The sequence below is a fragment of the Eumetopias jubatus genome, unplaced genomic scaffold (genome assembly GCF_037043125.1).
Source record: "Eumetopias jubatus isolate StellerSeaLion01/CBP00866 unplaced genomic scaffold, mEumJub1_p1.0 scaffold_13, whole genome shotgun sequence".
Classification (NCBI taxonomy): Eukaryota; Metazoa; Chordata; class Mammalia; order Carnivora; family Otariidae; genus Eumetopias; species Eumetopias jubatus.
This window is the reverse complement of record NW_028274819.1, coordinates 69,688,763-69,707,480: the sequence shown is the minus strand read 5'-3', so window position 1 is coordinate 69,707,480 and position 18,718 is coordinate 69,688,763.

Here is an 18,718-nt window from a genome sequence, read left to right as displayed (position 1 = left end):
TTCTAATGTTGTTTTGCTTTATGGTATGACTTATCTCTCGAATTCTGCCCTCATGATCCAGTAATTGTTTATCTCTCTTGGTCTCAGCTTCTTTATTCTCCATCATTTGGTCTCCTATATCACTAATTCTCTCTTCTGCCTCATTTATCCTAGCACTTAGAGCCTCCATTTTTTATTGCACCTCATTAATAGATTTTTTTATTTCGACTTGGTTAGATTTTAGTTCTTTTATTTCTCCAGAAAGGAATTCTCTAATATTGTCTGTGCTTTTTTCAAGCCCAGCTAGTATCTTTATAGTCATCATTCTGAACTCTAGTTCTGACATCTTACTAATGTCTATATTGATTAGGTTCCTGGCAGTTGGTACTGCCTCTTGTTCTTTTTTCTGTGGTGATTTTTTCCATCTTGTCATTTTGTCCAGAGGAGAATAGATGAAGGAAAGAACAAAATGCTAAAAGGGTAACAATGACCCCAGAAAAATATACACTAAACAAATCAGAAGAGACCTTCCAGAAAGTGGTCGCTTTTCTGCTCATAGAATTGCTGCTATTCTTTTCTTTGATCTCCTGTTGAGTTTGTAGGTGTTCTGACTGGTTTGATAACTTTATTTGAATTCCTGGGACCAGACAAAATTTAGGTCTCCTACTACTCCGCCGTCTTGCTCCTCCCTCCCATATTGAAATATCCATCTCAGAGTCTTATACATCACTTCCCGTAGCTTGGGTGAGAGAGAGAAAAAAGAAGTTCTCATAGATCATAGCACGGCCAGTCCTAGAAGCAGAATTTATCACTTTCTCCCACATACCGCTGGCCAGAAGCCAGACACATGGTTCCAACCTAACTAGAAGAGGGCCTGAGAATATACCCTTCCTGTCTGCCCATTAGGAAAAAGGGTAAATTGTAGGTATATATCCACTCTGTGCTACATTTCATTGTTTTGAGCACCAAATACTCATTTAGCTTTTTCTCATATATATAGAATATTCTCAGCATATCCATATGGCAATAACCCAATGTACCATCTGGTCACAGCACTGCATCCATCTCAAAGTTTAGAATATCCATTGATGAATTCCTTTGCTGAGTCCCTGATGTGGCTCTTTACAGTTATCTGGGTCCCAGGCTAGCCCTTTGCAATGGTGGGACATGTCCAGGATAACCAAAATAAACAGCTCCATTTCAAAAGAGACATAGCAGTCACTGGTCAATTTCAACTGTGAAATTTCACTGCACACATTTTGGGAAGCCCACTACCCTAAGAGTCAGGGGATGTCCTTCATTAGGCCCCAATTTTGCTTTCTGATATAAGTTTTCTTGCTCTCTTACCCATTGTGCTCTGAGGCCTCACTAAAGACAAGATCCTCTGCACATTTTTCTCCCTGGCTGTTCTCAAGTGGATATAAGGGTGTGTGCTCTACTTGAGGACTATAGAGAATTCAAAATCTGCCTTCTACTTGTGGGAAATTGGCAAGCTAAGGGTCATGACAAAGCTTAAACAATGTTGTGGGGATTTTTGGGGGGGAGGGGTGGATTTAAGGGGAGAGATGCTTTCTTTGGGAGTACAATTACCTAAAAAGCTTAGTAAGGTTTGATATATTGGATTCCAAGATGTTCCATTTGCTTCTAACTACAGTGAAAGTTCTACTATAGATATAGTTCTAAAATATGCTTTATTATTTTTCTTTCTTCCCATTCAAGCATGACTCTTGATGTCAGTGGGGCTACCTTTAGACAGGTATGAATAGATCTATTCTTTAAGATACTTTATTCAAGCAAGAAATTTTACTGGACTTTCATCAAAGTCTTACAAATTATTATGGAAAATTTCTAATATAGAAAAATAAAATGCATAATGAACCATTCTAATCCTATTATCCAGGTTCAACAATCTTTAACACATGGCCAATCTTGTTTTCTATACCCTCACCCACTGGCTCCCACAGTCCACACATTATGGTTTCAAAGCAAAGCTTAGATAGCAGATCATTTGTCCATAAATATTTCAATATGCATCATAAAAAGATAATTATTCTTTAAAAAATATAGCCAAGAATGTTCATACTTTAAAAAAGCAATAACTTCCTAATATCAAATATCTTGTAAGTTGGGTATTTTTTTGTTTGTTTGATTTAAGATCAAAATGAGGTTCATTCATTGCAATTGATTAGTATGACTTGAGATTCTCCTTATTTTTTTTCTCCTCATCATTTAATTAGTGAAGAAGGAGATCATTCATTATGCAAAGTTTTTTTTTTTGGTTTGGTTTTACTGTTTGGAACTCTGTGTTGATGTTTAATATGTTCCCTTACCACTTGTTCATCTGTAAATTGGTAATTAGATCGAGAGACTTGATCAAAGTTCAGTTCACTTTTTTGGAAGGAATACATGATGGACAGGCCCTAGGGTGATCCCAAATAACTGTCACCTTATGAAGCTCATGCCTTTGTGTAATTTCCTCTCCTTGAGTGTGCAAAGGACTTGTGACTTCCTTCTAACCAATAGAGTATGGTAAAAGTTATGAGATGCCACTCCTGTGATTAGGTGACATTATTTAAGATTCTCTCATAGCAGGCTAGATGTGAGAGATTCTCCTTGCTTTAATGATGAAATGAAAGCAACCATGTGGAGAGAGCTTGTGTGGCAAGGAACTACATACACGTGGCTTCCAGTAGCTGTAGGTGGCTGTTAGGACCTAAGGGCAGCCTCTAGTAAACTGCTAGTTGCCAACTAGCCACTCATTTGTACCTCTACAGGGAAATAAATTCCATCAGTGACCTGAATGATCTTGGAAGTAGGCTTTTCTCCAGTTGAACCTCCAGATGAAAACCCAGACCAGCCAACACCTGGATTTCAGCCTTGTGAGAAATCTTAAGCATTGGGCTCAGCTAATCCATACCTAAACCCCGATCCACAGAAACTATGAGATAGTACAGTGTGTGTTATTTTAAGATGCTGTGTTTATAGAATTTTGTTATACTGCATAGACAACAAATCCAGAATATTTCACAAGTAATATTAGGGTACAAACTGTCTTGTGGTCTCTCTATGATGTCAGTAGCAAAACAGTTGTCAGAACTTCTCAAAAAAAAAATTTTTTTTTACTGGTAATCACTGGTGGTGATATTTATTTATTTATTTTTATTAACATATAATGTATTATTTGTCAATAACATTTTACAAACATCCTTTAATATAATGTATTTCTTCAGTTTGATGTGATAGTTCCAAAGCTATAATTCCCAGAACATGTTAATGACTCACTTGTCCTGTTAAAAATGTTTTGTGAGAATATGAATCTGTAGTCATTTAATTTGGGAAAGCAGTGTACCCTATAGCTTTCTTGTGGAAAACTAATGTAAATGAATAAATAAAAGCTCTGATAAGTACTACAGTAAAGGAATGTATATAATGCTTAACTACAGTCTTTCCAACTATTTGAACATAGAATTTTCTTCCCCAGGCAACATGTAAGATGTTGCCTGGGCAAGAAAATTCCATAGACATATGCTCTAAATGTTTAACAAACATAGTATTTTGAATATATTGGATTACCACCAATGGACCAATCTTTTCAGTGAGTCCTCCCTAAGACTATATTTGAGACTTTTTTTTTCTCTTCCTGGCACAACAATTTACAATTCCATTATTTATTTTTCTTTTGTATCTCTTCTATGTTTTCAACATGAAGTCAGAAATCTTATCTCTTGGGGTGCCTGGGTGGCTCATTTGGTTGAGTGTCTAACTCTTGATCTCTGTTCAAGTCATGATCTCATGGATTATGAGATCGATCCCGGGTCAGGCTCTGCACTCGATGGGGAGTCTGCTTACAGAGTCTCTCCCTCTGCCCCTCCCCCACTCATATGTTCGCTCTCTCTTTCTCTCTCAAAGACATAAATAAATCTTTAAAAAAAAATCTTGTCTCTCTTGTTCATCATTGTGTCTCAGTGCCTAGAACAATGCTAAACATGTGGTAAAATGTAGTGTTTAATAAATGTATGCTTAATTATTTTGTTGCTGAATTCCCAATATCTGAAGCAAAAAGGTATTTAGGGTCCTTTTCATGAAATTCTTGTCTGATAAAAAGAAGGTCCTGGAGTACCAATAATGAGTAACACCCACACGTTTGTCAGGAATAACATACCATAGAAATGGTGATTCCTCTCTTCTGCTTTTGCACTGGAAATCATCTTTCCTTATGTACTCCTGTGTTTAAGGAAGAGGGGAAATGTTAAAAAAGTGATGGGGTCAAGATTGCCACGTATATCAAAAGCTTTTCAATAGAACTATCACTGCTACTGGCTGAAATGTATTGAGCATGTTGTATGTGACAGTCTTTAAGTCATATAGCAACCTTGTGAGTTAGGTACTGTTATTCTCCTCATGTAACAGCTGAGCAAATTGAAGTTAAATAAGTTTAAATAAAATCTAACAGCTAGGATTTGACCAAGCTCTGTGACTCCATAGTCCTTACATTACTGTAGACTTAGGGGGAATAGGTTATATATGGTTAATGCACCCAACACTCATTTACCAGATGAGACAAATGCAACCCGAGAAGCCCAGTGACTTGCTGAAGATCACAAATCATTAGTGGGAAATGCAGCGCTAGAAACACAAGTTGTGGGATTCTTGTCTAGTTCTTCCATGTTGCACTTTGGCCCTGCAATTAAATTAGGCAACTGTTGTATGTTTATTATCTTTTTAAGAAAAACAAAGCTACCTTCCATAAGGAGGCTTAAGATGCTTCTGGAGAGATGAGATTTATAAAACAGAAATAATTACAAAATCAGTACAAATGAAGCACCATAAAATTAGTATTTAACTGCCCAATCTATTTCTTTTTTTAAATTTTATTAATTTAAGTAATCTCTACACCCAATGTGGGGCTGGAACTCAAGACCCCGAGATCAAGAGTCTCATTCTCTTCTGACTAAGCCAGCTAAGCACCTCCCCCAAATCTATTTCTTCAAATATTTTTACTTTAATTTTATTTATTGAAAATTTCTCCTTTTTAAAATAAAATTAGTAAAGGAAAAAAATAAGGCTGTGTCTATCTAATTCCAAAGAGGCGGAAATTTGGAATGAAAAATTCTAGAACAGTGAAATTGAAAAAGGCATTAAAGCAAACAAAAGACCTTGTTTCATATATATGTATACTTTGAATTCATATGAACCTATTACATACAAAATGTACCTCATCTTAACTTTTAAAATTTGTGATGGTAAACATGTTTTTCATGTATTTATTGACCAATGTTTTCTTTATGCAAAATGCCTTCTTATATACTTTATCTTGTTTCTACTGAGTTATTCATTTTTTTGTCCTCCAGGCTGATGAAAGCTCTTTATATATTAAAAATCTTAGGTCCTTTGTTGTTGTATGTATTAGAAATATTTCTCCTTATGTTACATATACTTACAGCATTTCCCTTAGTGCTTTAAATACTTTTAATGGCATCTGTTTAAATGATAAAAGATCTTCATCTAACCAAAACTATAAAAAATTTCAATAAAGAAAGACCCTGTTTCAGGATGAACTGCATCAGGAGTTTGTGTAGTTACTAAAATGAAGACTTGTAGCCACATGAAGATGACAACAGAGTGAGCCTGACCATTCACCCTCACTGTAACACCTCTGTATGGTGCAAAACGGGCTTCCCAGCACAGTGGATGGGCAGGTCTTCCTCAAGTACTGTGAGTCATAATGTGAGGGGAAATCAGGCCTCAGCCCTGTGCTGAACCATCCAGAGCAAGTCTTTACAGCCAGACATTTCTCAGAAGCACAAAGGACAGAAAAATCTCCAGAATGGGTTCAGCCTACAAACAAGCTAGGATAAAATGTTATAGCATTTGAAGTTTTTTTTCCTATAGGCAATTAAGCTTATGTTTTAAAAAAGTGTATTTCCTGGGTGGTTCAGTGGGTTAAGTATCTGCCTTTGGCTCAGGTCATGATCCCAGGGTTCTGGGATTGAGCCCCACATCGAGCTCTTTGCTCAATGGGGAGCCTGCTTCACCCTCTGCCCATGGCTCCCATTGCTTGTGCTCTTTCTCTGACAAATTTTTTAAAAATCTTAAAAAAATTATGAAGTGTATTTCCATTGCCTTAATGTTTCTAATTTGCTCTAATGTAATATGTTTCTAGTTAGAATCAGCCCTCTTTTTGAGTCACACATATATTGCAATTTGATTCTTAAATGATCATTAAAAAAGCGATGTCTTCATTTATGATATATAAATAGGTTAATGGCACTAGACATCTGGGATATCTTTTCCAAATATGTATGATTAATATTCTCATTTTGGTCAGCACTGCAACTCATGGCTAATTTGCTATTTTCATTTTACTCCCGAAGCTTCTGCCAACTGCTTGTACTTGAGTCTCTTGCAGCATCTGTGACTGTCCACCATTGGGGATCCCCTTGAATCCTGGTTGGAATGATGCAGATATGGATGCCTGTCCTGGCTTTTTCTCTTTACAGCTGCCTCATCTGAAGCAGACTACTTTATTTTAATTTTTTAATTTTTATTTTTTAGATAGATATGTGAATGGTGTTAGGGTAGGGGCAGAGGGAGAGAGAAAATCTTAAGCAGACTCCATGCCCAGCATAGAGCCTGACTCAGGGCTCTATCTCACAACCCTGATATCATGATCTGAGCCAAAATTAAGAAGTCAGGTGCTTAACCAACTGAGACACCCAGGTGCCCTTGAAGCAGGCTACTTTATTTCTCTTAGCTTCAGTTTCCTCATTTGCAAAATCAGTAAAAATATCGTAAGATTATTGTCACAACTCTGATTATTACTATCCACATTATAGGGTATTGATAATGTTGGCCAGATCAGTGAATGGACAACAGTGCTTTAATAGCTCCCTCCCCTGATAAAATAAATGATTATCCCCAGAAGCAATCCCACCTTCTTTTTCTTCATCCCAAAGCTTTTTTTATTAAGTTTCTTTCATGTACTTTGGCATCCCCACAGTCCCTAAGAGATTACTGTATATAATTTGATATTTCAGCAATTTTCAGGAGGTTCAATTACTTAGGTTGGATGAGTGGTTTCCCCAAGTCTAAAAACCAGGGCCATGGTTTTTAATGCAGGGACATTTGGCAATGTCTGGAGAAAATTTTGGTTTTCACAAATGGAGAGTGCTCCTGGCCTCTAGTTGGTTTAGGTCTGGGGTGCTGTTAAATATCCTAAAATACGTAGGACATACAAACAAGAAAGAGTTATCTGGCCCAGAATGATAATATTACCAAGGTTGAGAGGCCCTGGTATAGTGGAAAATATGACTTTGGAGTCAGATCTAGGTTCTGGTCCCACTTGTTTTGTGACCTTGGGAAAGTTGCTTGACTCCTCTGCACTTTGAAAAGTTCTGTCTGACATAAAATGTTACAAGAATCTAGACCCAGTGAGATAGATGAAAGCAGGGATTCTTGTCATAGTAAGACCCAGGGATCTTTGGAGAAACAGACTCCCTGCTGAGCAGGGAGCCCAATGCAGGACTCGATCCTGGGACTCCAGGATAATGACCTGAGCCGAGGGCATTCACTTCACCAGCTGAGGCACCTAGGTGCCCCAAGGGATCTTTGGATTTAATAAAACTCAGGGATCTGGCTGTTCTTTGGAAACACAAAGTCCTGATCAAAACTGTGCTTACAGAAAGAGAAGAAAAACAAATATTGTGCCTATCTGTGGCCACTCTGAACACTTCAGCCTTTACCTCTCAAGGAGAGAGACAGCTTTAAGAAAAACCAAAGCATGCCAAAGTGCTAACAGAAAAGATGTCAATTCCATTCATTTCCCAAGCTCAATGAGTATCCACAAAATTGAATGTTTGCTTAATTGATTTTATGAAATCACAAAGGCTTACTTTTACCAAGATTGTTATAATGAGGCTAGAGCCTCCAAAGGAGACTGTGAGCATCCAGAGAATCAAGACACAGCACAGTGGGGGGACATGCATGTGTATGCCCACCACAATCCACTGGTCCCTGTTCAAGGCCTGCCCCATTGCCGGCCATGAGCCAGACCAGACTCTTGGACAGGAGCCAAGGATCCTGTCCGGAGGGCCTGAGAACAAGCATGCCATCTCATTCACTGTAACAGACTTAGGACCAAATATAGCACCTGGCACATAGTAGTGCTTAATAAATAATTAATGAATACACAGAAACCCTGAAACAGAACACCCCTGAGTGGGTCTAGTAACATTTGACTGTGATCCCTGAGGGGAACACTCTGGGCAGAGACCAAGGTAGTCTCTTCCCACAGGGGCTTGGGGCATGTGGAGGACTTTGAGCTTCATGACTCATGTCTATTGTAGGAACATTCCTGAAGGATGATGCCTCCTCCAAGATACAAGGCTTAAAGTTTCATATAAAGGGGGTAACTACAAAATCAAGTAGATTCTATTCCTCAGATCAGCAGAGATTCTGAAGGAAACCCCTATTAGAATAAATAGTAATTACAAACCAGAATAAAGTATAACCAAACTCAATTGAAGGAAATAACTACTCATGAGAATCAATGATTTTTCTTTTCAAAGCATGCATTAATAGTATTTATTAAATGCTTACTATATCCCACACACTGAGCTAAGTGCTTTTTACACATTTTGTTTTATGCTTACAGCAACCTACGGTATACATCCTATTGTTATCCCCATTCTATTGATGAAAAAGCAAGGCTCAGAGAGGTTAAATGATTTGCCCAAGGTCATAGAATTAATCATAAGTAGTAGGTCAATATGAGTCCAGAGCCTGGACTCTTGACCACTGTGCAATGCTGCTGCTCTACTATTCAGGGAGCAGGTTCTCGAAGTCACAGATGCTCCATGCACATCAAACTGGCTCTGAGAAATGTGTTTACACAGGACTGCCTGAAGATTATACTGTCCATTTGTTCCTGTAGGTATTGTAAAGTCTATCTCTAGATTGCAAATGACCAGCGGGAATGTCCCTGGATTTCACAGTTATGGTCATTTTGTTGTATGTTATATTTACAGCAAGGATGCTCTTGTGGGCATGGTTAATTAAATTAAACAGTGTCCTCTGTGTGAGGCCCCAGACAAATGATTCTCTGGTTTTAATACCAGAGATAATTGTGCTCTTACTAATGCCTTTGGTTTGTTTTCCTCTTTTGCATATCAAATTACATAAATATTCATATCTCCTTATTTGTTTTGGCTGCCAAAAATGTATGGCCACTCACCTGGAAATTTATTGAACTTTCCACTTCAGGTAAGTACCTCTGACTGAGTCAGAGATTTGCCAAGCAATGTTTTCCATTTGAGAGGATGCTCTAAGGAATTCCTTGACCTCCTGTCATTTCCACTTCCTGTTAATGAGAAAGTCATGGTAATCATGCAGGGGAGGGAGGTAAAGAGCAGTTAAAAGGTTCCAAGCACTGAACTTAGGCAAAGCTACACACATAGTCCTTATCTTCTCGGAGTTCATAGCTTGGTGAAGAAACATACAAATTTCATTTTTTTAAATTGCATTCAACTTAAGATGGGAGTACAGTTACATACTTGGGCAAAGGAAATGAAAGTTTGAACACAAGAGTTGACAATTGGACAGGACTTTGAAGCACAAGGAAACATTTATTAAACACATGTGGTGTTTAAAAAATGTGGTGTTCTTCATTTAGATTAGTCTCCTGAATCCTCACCTCAAGTCCAGAAGACTGCTGTGCTTTCCCCCATTTTTCAGGTAGAGGAGAACAAGGCTAGGGGAAATCCACTCCTCACTCGGGGCCACGCCGCTTGCGAAGCTTTGAGGCTGAGACTTCAACCCAGCTCGGTCTTCAGACATGTTCTTTCCCTCATGCATTAGGGCTGGCTCTGCAGGGCTAAGGAGGACTTCAAAGCAAGCCTGGGTGTTTTGTGCGTAGTTTTGGAGAGTAGGGAAGCACATTCCACCCAGGAATACCAGGTCGAATGTTTGTGTCCTTTGTGCAGGCAGAGGAAAGGACCCCATGATTTCTCAGGCTGTTTTCAAGCTTGTGTCCTGGGCATGCTTTCCCAGGGAAGGGAATGTCTCCACTTTTAACTAGTGATGTGTTCCTTTTGGCTTAAGCATTTCTCTAGCTGTGCACTGAAGATTTTAGATGGGTTACATTTAAGCTCAGTAAGGGAGGGGATCAGGTCAGTCTTGTTCGTTGCTCTATACCCCAGTGCCTGGCCCACAGAAGGAAGTGACATTCATTAAGTATTCACTGGATCAACACATGAATCATCGAAGAAACTTGGAGTTAATGCATTAGATTTGGTAGTGTTTTTTTTTAAGATTTTATTTATTTATTTGTCAGAGAGAGAGAGAGAGAGCACAAGCAGGGGGAGCAGCAGAGGCAGAGGGAGAAGCCAACTCCCTGCTGAGCAAGGAGCCTCATGTGGGACCTGATCCCAGGACCCTGAGACCATGACCTCAGCCAAAGGCAGATGCTTAACTGACTGAGCCACCTAGGCATCCCTAGATTTGGTAATGTTCCCCAAATCAGCATGAAAATTTCAGGTACTCATTAAATGTTCGCATTAAAAAATCCATTATTTAGATGCTAATCCTTGCTCCAATCCACCCCCATTCCAAACTATACACAAAATTTCTGCCAGGATTGCTACAATGTTGTATGTCTCCTATCAGAACCACAATGAGCCTTTCTGTAGTTGCTGCTCAGCTGGCCATCCTCCCTGCTTCTCTGGAAGCTTCCCAAAGCAAGTGGCCTGAGGGTGCAGGTGGTGGATTCCTCCTCACCTTCCTATTCATAGCATCCAGCCAAGAGCTGGAATAATGTAGGGTTGGTGGGTTAACAGAAGAAAGAAAGAATTAATTTATCAATTAATTACATATCTTAGGGCTCTTAATTATCATGTCAGATGACTTACAAGTTTTTTAGGGGAGTCACCATCCAGAGGAAAGCTAAAAAAATACTTCGCCATATTCTCAAAGCAAATTAGTACATATAAGCTGCCCTTTTCTTACACATACACACACTCCCAAAGGAAAGAAAAAATATTACAGAAGTTATGAAATGGCACCTAAGAAGCAGTGTGAGAGCCTTTGAAAGCAACGCAAAACAGAACAGGTTGGTATCCATCATTGGACCTCCCGGGCCTCTCCTATTGTCTCTCCTTGTAGTAGTTTCTTCTTTCTTTCTTTTTTTTTTTTTTTAAGATTTTATTTATTTGTTTGACAGAGAGAGCACAAGTAGGGGAAGCAGCAGTCAGAGGGAGAGGGAGAAGCAGGCTCCCTGCTGAGCAGGGAGCCCGACATGGGGCTCAATCCCAGGACCCTGAGATCATGACCTGAGCTGAGGGCAGATGCTTAAATGACTGAGCCATCCAAGCACCCCTAGTAGATTCTTCTTTAAGACTTCTGACACCTCCTCTTCTGAGCTGCTGAAGTCTGAACATCATATGTCTCATTCTGAAGGTTTTCTATCATGTTTTTTAAATAAATCATGCATTCAAGTATCTTCTTAGGTTTTCTCACCTTATTCTACTTTTCTATCATAATCCTTCTTTCATGTGACAGCTTTTCCCTTACACTTTGCTGATGGGAAGTCATAAATGATGGATGTTTCTCTTCCTAGTCACCAAACATCTTGAAAGTGATTCAAAACATCTAGACTTGTCCTACCTACATCAATTCCTAGCACATTTTAGCAGCAGCCGCATATTATTTACTATTATTCAGGGCACTGTGGATCTGTTGCTTTATAAATGTAGCTGCTTAAGCTTAATTGAATATAAGTCATTTATAAATGACCATATCTAAAGTAATATCCAGAGTAATAAACATCTGCATAGATTTACAGTTTAAGGAATGCTTTCCTCTCAGCACATCCTCACAACAGCTGTATGAAGTAGCAATGATCTTTCACTCATTTCATAGATAAGGAAACTAATATCCAGAGTGGTTTGCCCAAGATCAAATAGTTAGCCTAGATCTTTTGTCTACATGTTATTCCCTACATTATCCCATCTGGGCAAAATTTAGAAGCAGACAACCCTGAGTCTGGGGAAATGGATTCTCATCCTAATGGTTTCATTCTAGGAGCATGGTAGATTTAAGGAGATCTCCTCATAACTCCCTGCCATCACTTGGCTCTGTGCTTTTGTGTAAGCTATTCCTCTTGCCTGGAAAGACTGTTCCCATTTCCAACCTAAGAAACCCTACACATCTTTGTGTTCAGACACCACTTTTTCTGGGAGGCATACCTGCCCTCCTGAGCAAAGTTAGTGGGTTCCTGTATGCTACCTCTGTTTCTTGTGTATCTTTCCATTACTAGATTTACCACACTGGTGTATCGAGTAAGATTTCCATCTCCCCAGCTGTGCTTGATGCAGCTAGAGGGCAGAAAGCATGTCTTATCTAGTAGATGCTAGTAAATCCCAAGTTAAGTTAAACTATCCATAGGGTTCTTAGCCTTAAAACTGTGTTTGATGCACAACAGGGTGATATGTATTTCCCTTTTGCTTTTTTTTCTAAAATTTATACTCATATCCAGGGGGACAATCTGCTTCATTGAAGTATTTCAAAACCAGGAAATGGAAGTATTGTTTTATTTCTCTATGTAATATATAAAGTTTGAGGCTGTTGGAATGCAGAAAACTACCCAGAGATCTAATGAACTCAGAGAGACCTGGTTTCACTCCAGCCTCGTTCTTCAAGACTCACAGAACAAGGTAGAGATAAAAGGTCTTTCAAATGAGAGTAACTGCCCCTCCATGTGCAAGAAAAATGCCCCCTCTTCAGGATATCTCAGCTCAAAGAGGTAGGACCTGGTGCATTAATTTTTACAACAGTTGTGTGAGGCAGCATAGTATCTTCATTCTTCACAGTTTGTGAAAGGGAGTTCAAGACAGAGGGATAATGGCTTGCCCAAGTTCATGTATAATGGGAGACATGAGCTTTACAAAGGGTTCTGATTTCAAGATGGGTATGCTTTCTGCTATACCACATGGCCTTTGCTCCCTATATGAGCAGCAGTGACATAAATAAGAATGCGTTTCTCATCTCAGCCGTTCATTCAGATCCCCCATTCTGCTGCCACCATTGGCTTTGCTGTGAGAAGAAAATGCTTAACACTTTTCTCTAACAGGGCACCTGGTTGAGAACAGAAATGGCTATTTGTCCTTGGCACACTTCTTTTGATAAAATTTATTGAAGTTCTCTGGTTTGGTCTTATGATCCCACACTCCTGATCTTATTTGGTTTTTAATTTAATTTTCTTTACTAATGTGAGTGAAGCTCCTGCTGGTTTTTAGAAATGTACCTTTGTCATTGGACACGACATTTGTCTTTGATGGTTTTCTCAGATGCACTGCTGGGACCTATACATACTTCACATTTGCACATGTGCCCCCTTTGTTGGCTGAAGAACCAGCAAGTGAAGAGACCCCACGCTCTGAAAGCTTTCTATGCTGATTTTCAGAGGCGTGTTCGATGTCTTTTAGATCCCTGGAGATTTTCATCTATTAAAAAAAAAAAGCTTTGGGGCACCTGTGGCTCAGTAAGTAAAGTGTCCGACTCTTGATTTCAGCACAGGCCATGATCATAGGGTCGTGGGATTGAGCCCCACATCGGCTCCAGAATGGGTGTGGAGGCTGCTTAAGATTTTCTCTCTCCCTCTCCTTCTGCCCCTCCCCCCTCTAAAAAATAAATAAATAGTTTTGAGGGAAACTGCTCATAATATAGTTGTTAATACTGCATTGATAGTTCAGTGTCAGGAACTTGTGAGCATGGAAGAAATTATGAGAGCCAAATAACATCCTTTACCTCGTATTTTACATAAGAGATTATCTGGTAGAATTCAAATGGAGACCTAAGGAAGCATATGGACAGGATCTAAATAAGCTCTTGAGGAAAAGAGACCCAGGTGTGAAATTCAGTGCTACTGTTGGCTGTTTGTAGTAGTGGCCATATGCTTCGATATATGCATTAAAATTGTTAGAACTGTACACCAAAATATTTGGAAAGTTTTTGGTCATTATTTCTTCAACTGGGTTTTTCAGGACCAAACTCTTCCTCATTGCTTTCTGGGACTCTGACAACACAAATATTAAGCCTGTTTTTATTGTTCTACAGGTCTCAGAGACTTTTTTTTTAAATCTCTTTTCTCTCTGTTGTTCAAACTGGATAATTTCTACTTACTATCTTCAAGTTTTCTGACGCTTTTCTCTATTTTCTTCTATTCATCTCCATCTCACTCCTGAGTCCAATTAGTGAATTCTTTATTTCTGTTATTTGTATTTTTTAGCTATAAGATATCTGTTTGGTTCTTCCTACATCTTCTGATTCTTTGCTGAGACTTTCTATATTTTCATTTGTTTCCAGAGTGTTCATGATTGTTTGATGGAACATTTTATAATAGCTGCCTTAAAGATGCAGTCAAATAATTCCAACGCCTCTGTCATCTTGACTTTGGCAACAGTTGATTGTCTTTTCTGATGTGAGCTGAGATTTCCCTTCTTCATATACTGGCTAATGTTGGATTGTATCCTATTTAAACACTATCGAGAATATTGGTACCTCTGTTTCTGGTAGGTTTAAGCTGTAAATTAATCCTGCCTTCTGTGGGATTGTCTTGTCTGGGGTTCCAATGTCAATTGAGCTTTCAAAACCTTTGTTTCTCTCTGTCCTGTCTGTGCTGTATCTAGTAGCTCAGTTCTCACAGATTTTGATTTGCTGGTTAGAATCCGATCCACCCCTGCCCAGCTGGGGGTTTAGGCCAGCAGTTGATATATAATTTCCATGGGGTCACTTTCCTGAGCTCTTTGCTATCCTTAGTCTCCTTGGCAATTACCAGTTCCCCGTGGCTCACATTTATGGGCCCCCACCCAGAAAATGTGTTTTAGTTACCCTACTTTGCTACAGGGCCAGGACCAGGGTGAAACAAGCAAGGCATACACCACAGGTACAAAATGTAAGGGGTGCCAAAAAAATCAATAACCAAGATAAATACAATTATAATGCATGATTAAAAAATCAAAATTAATACAAAAATCCATTATATTACAATTATAAATGAAGACAGGATCTGGCTCTGTCTGCATAACCTGCCTCCCTCATCTTCTTAATTCCAGTCTTGTCCTGTTGGGTACTTCCACAACTGTGCCCTACCTGGTGCAAAACAGCAGGATGACAGGTGGGGGAACTGGCAAATGATGCATCTATGTTGCTACTTTGAATTCTGATGTTCTTCCTCCACCTGTCTGCCACTATTTATCTTTCAGAGTCCTGAAGCAGTGGCTCTCCACATTCTGTGCAGGTTTTATTGTTGTACTTGGTGGAAGTTACAGGGTAGAGGGAGCTTCTTACTCTGTCTTAACTAGAACTAGAACCAGAGAAGAGTATTCTTAAATTGCTATAATGATCTAAAGGAGAGGCAAGAGTTGGGCAATGGGACCAATTTCTGAGGGGAAAAACAATAAAAATTTCATAAAACAATTTTGTCACACTATACTTCCTAGTAAATGTCTGTGACCTTGAAAATAAAATTAACTTCTCAGACCTCCCAGGAATTATCTCAAGTGCTCCTTTAATCATCTTCCAGAGAAAAATACACACATACACACACACACACACTGTCTTTATGTGTGCACGCATGTGCACACATGAGCAGGCATGCGTACATTCATGGCCCAGCAAGAGAGAGAGGGAGAGATGGGGGGGGCAACTTCAATGAGGATGCCATAGATTTAGATAAATAAAGGTTTTCCCATGTTCCCCTCAAAATTAGTGAAAGAGAAAATGTTAGGATGGAGAATCTCAGAGTCCCAGTCCTGGCTTCCTTCTTCCTTCTTGTTTTTAGAGAATAATCAAGAGATAAACTTCTCTCATAGGTATAGCATTTGCTAGCATGGACCATATTGCAATTTGTCCTATTTATAAGAAAAAGGATACTTCCATAAAGGACAGATACTGGTTTTAAGCAAGGTTGGTCAAGTTCAGTGCTGCCATGCCTTCAGCTCTTGGTACATCTGCCTTGAAAAAGGCTGGAAAACCTATTCAAGTGCCTGTTTGATGTCCTTTGTTTAGGATTTCTGCTTATTTGTCCCCCAGGGCCCACAACTGTTTTGTTTATTGAACATGGCCAGCTTTGGGGAGAAGACGATAAGAAACAGTGCAGAATATATCTAAATATTATTGTTTGATCATTGAATCTGATTGGAGAATAAGAGCTGTCTACAAAAACTGTTGACCTGCCTTTTAACTGCATAGCTTCTGGCCGTTTTGTATTCCTCGCAATGAAAAAAATATTTAACCTATATCTTGGCTCAGAGAGTGGATTTCTGTATAATTCTGGAAAACCCTAAAACATCCCTCACCCATTTTCCTCCCTATCTCCTTTCCTGTCTCCATCCTGCCATTGCTCCTTTCTCCCCTTAATTTCCTTCCTTTCCGGAAATGTTGATTTAGCGCCTTCTTTGTGCCTGTCACTTTCGTAGACACAGTAGCCTATACAAAAGTGGATGAGGTAAACTCTGATCTAGCTAGGAACACTGTCATCTATTTGAGGAAACAGGCATGATCACATGAAAGTGTTGAAACAATCCTGGAACAATATTGGCATAACAATGTCTCAGAGAGACGGTCCTTTTAGCTTATTTCTGATCTCTTTGGAGTCAGTCAGTGTCTTTTAGATTTGTTACTTTGCACAAGCTTCTTCTTTTCCAAAAAATAAAAAGAAAAAGAAAGAGAAATTCTCTTGTTGCTCATTATTGTGTGATTGTTTGTGTGTGATTGTGTGTGGGGGTGGGTGGGTATGGTGTGAGATCTTTATTTAAAAATGCATGTTACTTGTATTTCAAGTGTTTGTTGATACCCCAAACTTAACTATTGTTTTATAAAGTTGAATTTTCTTATATTGCCTCCTGTGGATGCATTTCTGTTCATAGTCCATGAGCCATGTCAGGTGGTAATTATTCATCCTGTATTAAGTCCCAAGCCCTGTGTGAGACGTTGTCAGCATGACAAGAGAAGACCACCTGAGTGTCTCATTTTACTGTGTTCTCATTCATTCCAGGCAAAACTGCCCCATGAGGTCTTGGTTCTCTCCCCTGGTTTTATCTCTAGTGATGACGCTGTAGGCAGCCAGCACCCCCTCAGGTCTGCAAACCAAGACACCTTCTGTCTGCTCCCAGTAATGAGGGCGAGAGAGCTGACACAGTCTCCCTCTTATACTCATCTATTTTTCCTCATCCACTCCCTGGCCTGGGGATTAAGCTTCTGTTCTATCATTCAGGAAGGAGGATGCCCATGATGCTTTGGTATAACTGACTTGGGGTGCTCTGGGGAGACCTGGAGGTTGAGTGTCTGCCAGGATAATGAGTATAGGAAGAGAGCCCTCAGGAATTACCTCAGGATACTGCCAGGCTTCTCCTACCCCAGTTCCTTGTCTCATCCCAAGGAAGCCCTTAGCACAGGTGGTGGAGCAAGGCTGTGTGCAGGAACTGGCTGCTCCATGTAGCTGTGCCTCCTGTGCAGAGATAGCCCTGTATGGGAGAATCTGTTGCCTGGAGGGAAGCTGGCCTGTGCCTTTTCCTGGGAAGCCTATGACCTCAATTTGATAGAAATAATTTTTTTTTTTCCTTGAGAAGAGACAGATGTTGAACATGGATGTAATGAAAAAGCTTTTAAAATTTTAGAACCTGGACCAAATTTTCAATTTGTTTGAAGGGCTCTCTTATATGTCTCCCTAAACCCCCACTCCCTTCCCTGAGTTATGGGTTTTGGTGGAATTAGGTTCCAGGATCAGCATCCCCATCTTAATAAGGCAGGAATAAAAGTCCCTGCCACCTGATAGTAACAGCTCCCAACAGGATCAGGGAGGGACAGAACTGTCAGGAGTTGAGTGAAGCTTGCACTCAGGCATCCCAGAGCCAGTCAGCCATATATACCCCAGCCACCGAAGGAAAGCAGCCATGGTGAAAGTCTCAGCAGGAGAAATTTTCAGAAAATACATTTATCTTTTTTCCTTATTTAGGTGCTGCTTTTGTTGTTGGAACAGAATCTCAGGAATACTTCATTTTTAGGTTTTATCAATAACTAAATTTTTTTTTTAATTTCATTGGACAAGCATGGGCCACCAAGCAATATTATCACCAACATCATCAATAACCAATTAATTCATTCAATTAATTTAACAAATCTTAGTTGAGCTAATAATATCCTATTTGCCAAGCTCTAGACATTGAATTATGAGAGGTTCACTCCTTACATTCAAGGCACTCTGAATCCTTTGAGTAAAACATGCAAAAAAATGTGCAATTTTAATCTGATATGATGTCTATTGTGATGGAGGCATTATTCAATGATACAAGAATATAAATGAGAGATAAGAAACCAGACAGCAGTAGGCAAGGTCAATCTAGGGAAAGAGAAGAGCATGTGTAAGGAAGGGAATGGAGATATATGTGTGCAAATGACGAGTTCAGCTCCTTATTGTGTAGGAGCAAGACAGTGAATAGGACTGGAAAGACAGGTGAGGACAGATCTTTAAAAACTATGCCATGTTAATGGTGCTTGGGTGGTTCAGTCTGTTCGGTGACAAATTCAGTTTCAGCTCAGGTCTTGATCTCAGGGTCGTGGGATTGAGCCCTGCATCAGGCTCCATGTTCAGTTTGGAGTCTACTTGGGATTCTCTCCTTCTCCCTCTCTCTCCCCCTCTGTCCCTTCACCATCACCACCTCTTGCATGTGCTCTCTCTCTGTAA